This window comes from Lotus japonicus, chromosome 4 (genome assembly GCF_012489685.1).
Source record: "Lotus japonicus ecotype B-129 chromosome 4, LjGifu_v1.2".
Classification (NCBI taxonomy): Eukaryota; Viridiplantae; Streptophyta; class Magnoliopsida; order Fabales; family Fabaceae; genus Lotus; species Lotus japonicus.
The window spans coordinates 5,649,338-5,653,000 of record NC_080044.1 but is presented as its reverse complement, the minus strand read 5'-3'; the positions used below and the strand labels follow the sequence as shown (position 1 = coordinate 5,653,000).

At 39.6% G+C, this 3,663-nt stretch overlaps 1 long non-coding RNA gene across 1 annotated transcript; it reads right to left on the bottom strand.

Moving 5' to 3' along the window:
- Positions 1 to 356: 356 nt before the first annotated feature.
- Positions 357 to 2,162, bottom strand: LOC130712076 (uncharacterized). The gene is made up of 3 exons (XR_009010852.1): positions 1,918 to 2,162; positions 1,679 to 1,748; positions 357 to 637 (listed from the first exon to the last, which is right to left on the bottom strand). It is a non-coding gene; the product is annotated as an uncharacterized LOC130712076 (long non-coding RNA).
- Between the last annotated feature and the right edge of the window lie 1,501 nt (positions 2,163 to 3,663).

Genomic DNA, 3,663 nt, shown 5'->3' with positions numbered 1-3,663 from the left:
ATTCATTGAACATAAGACATGACTCAGAATTCAGTGAATGAGGAACGAACTCAAATCACACTATAGAAATAACTTTAGAACACTCATGAGGCGTTAATAGCATCTTTAAAGTAAGTTGTGCCGCGGTTCACAATTTACTAAAAAGATTCTATCTCTACCTCATGTCTGCAGCTATTAGGACCTACAACCAGGCTCTGATACCAACTTTGTCACGACCCAAAATCGTAAGCCGTGACCGGCGCACACACTAACACCCTAGTCTGGCAAGCCTGTTTCTCACAAAATCATTTTCCAAACTATTTTCCAAAATTATACATGTTGCTTTATATTTTAAAATAATTCAACAAAACCTCTTTTATAATATCAACATTTCCAAAACAATAAACTTGTCAAATGGTTTTCATCATAACCAAAACTCCATGAAAACCCAAATTCCAATTTCATCACTAAAGTACAATTTCTTAAATGAAATAATAAATAACAATTCAGAATCAATCCACCTAAGACTCCCTATAGCTGCAGATAACTAGAATCAAATAGAAGACACCAATCGAGCCACCAACCAAAGGAGGCCTACCAATAAGATAATCGATTGATTTGAATCTGACACGAGCCAGCTACTTAGTTGCCTGAGAATCTGTGTGGAAAAATAATGAATGGGGTAAGTCACAAAGACTTAGTGAGCAGTCAACATCCACCATGAACAGGGAGGGGAAACATTAGAGGCACGAGTTTTTCACTTCCAGTTCAGTGTAAATAATATGCAATATTAATAAAATTGACGAGTCATTTCAAATAAGAGAGCATCAACTGCCAAGTTTATAAATAATCATTTCAATGAAACTGAATAAAAATCATGCCAATCATATGAAAGCATTTCAAAATCAGAAATATAATTAATAGGGTCACACATGTAGAACCATGAGGCGGCTCCATCTCGCTGATAGCCCTCTCCTCCTAAGGGATGGCCTATCCGATAGGGGCGGCTCCATCTAGCGGATAGCCCTTTCCTTTCCCAAGTCACATCGTGCCATCGGGGGAAGCTACATCTCGTTGATAGCCCTTTCCTCTTAAGGATTATCTTACCCAAGAGGCGGCTTCATCTAACGGATAGCCCTCTCCACCCGGAATCATGTCATATCTCATCAATCTCATCGGGGGAAGCTACATCTCGTTGATAGCCCTTTCCGTGCACTGGCGGCTCCATCTAACGGATAGCCCTCTCCTCCCGGAATCAAACTAGCTAGGTGCACCTAGGCCGTTACCTCCGCTAACGGCTACGGGGTTCTATCAAGGATCCCCAAAACCGTTTTCTCAAATCGTATCAAGTCTCATCACAGTTACAAAATTAGTTTTCCAATGCTCATCAAAGCTTTTCAAAATAACATTCTCAACATCAACTTTTCAATGCTCATCAAAGGTTTTCAATTCACAATCTCAATTTCACAAAAATTTCAACTTTAAACCAATGTAAATCTCTTGCTTTGCTCATATCAAGTTATCAAACATGCTCAAAATCAATTAAATAAAAACCACAGCTTCAAAGACGTCCCAGAATGATAATCAAACATATAAAAGTATGTTTCCCCAACTTAGATGAATAAGCAATACGATAAAATAGTTAAATCAGTTATAGGATCATTAAAAAAATATGTCATAGTAGATGAGAACCACTCACCGCTAAGGCGAATCAACTGAACCGCTCTCAACAACTCCACGCGAACGGAACGAACCACTAGCCGATAAATCTAAACACCAAAATTTAACTTAAAATCTTCAGCCTTAATTACCTTATGTCATACTACCCGTGAGCACATACAAAATCCCCCATTATATACCCAAAGCCCTAAAATAATCCTACTCAAATCCAACATATATTATAATAGCATTCTTTAAATCTATAAGTGATAGGTATACCTCAATAACATAATCGTGAAGGGGTGGGTACTCTTCTCATTCCTTAGCACAAACCCTATCTCCCAATTTCTTGTTAGAAACCTTTTCACATGGATACCCAAACTTCTCCTCATGAGCGTGTCTTTTTCATGGTGACAATTGGGGTTGTTTCTAGTGAAGAACAAAAAGAACATGTAGAAGGGAAGAAGAGTGTGCCGCTGGTTTTTATGCAGAGGCAAGGAAAAGAGATTTTGAGAGAGAGGATGAGGGACACAATATTGATAGTGGGTGTTGGGGGCTGCGAGGGTTTTCTTTTATGTTTGGTTACCTTAGTTTTTTTTTAACCACTGTTATTATTAAAGTTTTTTTTTTTAATTATATATCTATATATGTATTTTTCCTTTCCGCTCCCTATATTCCTTTCTTAAAAAAATAAACAGGTTGTTTGAAACAACCTGCTTATAAAATAAATTTTGCAAATAAGTAAATATAACATTATAAGACAAAATGTGAAGTAACATAATAAGACAACCTGTTTATAACATAACAAGGCAACTTGTTTAAGAAAACTTGTTTATAACATAAACAAAAGGGCTACTAGGCCTTTCATGCAAGATAACTTAACTGGCCACATAACCATAATAAGTAACTAACAAGTTTCAGACAGGATACCAAAAAATAACAACTTTCCACCATCATACTAAGGATGGGGATACCAGAGAGCATTATCAAAGTCAAACCACAAGTTTGAGACATGATTAAAAAAAGTACAACTTTCCACCACCATACTAAGCATGGGGATATTAAAAAGTAAGATCTTAATGAAACATTAGGGCCTCCATGGTATTGAATGAGTTGGTATGAATGTCATAGGGCCTTCATGGAGCTGATGATTAACTGGACCTGGACCTGGTGGAGGTGAACTCCTCCTACCTTGGAAATTTGGCTGGACTTGGGGAGGAGTTGGGTTTGATTGGCGTGGAGGCCTAAACATTGGAGCTCTAATAGGGGGTGGCCTATACCCTCCTGTGGGAGCTCTTATGGTAGTTGTTGTAGGCCTATGCACAATTCCAGTGGGAGCATTGGGCCAGATAACATATCCAATAGGGGCAGGTCTAAGGGCTGGGGCATGAGTTGTTGCAGGCCTATGGGGAATTGGAGTGGGCTGGCTTTGTAGAGGAGGAGCTTCAGGAGTTGGCTGGCTTATGACTTCAGGATTTGCAGTAAAAGCCCCTCTCCCACCTCTTCCACCTCTTCTTCCTGTACCCCCTCTTGTTCCTGTACCCCCTCTTGTGCCCCTACTTCTTGCTCTGCCACCTCTAGCTACTGGAGTGGGCATTGGATCAACTGGAGCATTTGAAGTTCCCTACAACAAGAAATTAAATAGAATTTAACATTTCATTATAGTACAAGGAAGAAGTAAAATTGTGAGAATAATTTACCTTAGGTGTTGGCTGTCTTGGCTGGGAGAGATCAATGTCATTAGGTACACTTTGAGACAGATCAATTTCTTGTGCATCAACATTTTCAGTTTGCCCACCATTCTCAGTTTGCCCACCATTCTCAGTTTGTTCACCATTCTCTGTCTCCTCAGGTGGTGGTGGAACCCAATTCCTGGGCATACGTGACACACCTTGCCTGTTGCAGCTCCTTGAGTTGTGCTTTGTCAAACCACACCTTGTGCATGTAATGTATGGATAAGTTCTTCTCAGCCTTGTCCTTGATCCTCCAGCCACTTGCTGCTCAGTTGCATCTCTTCTCCTCTTC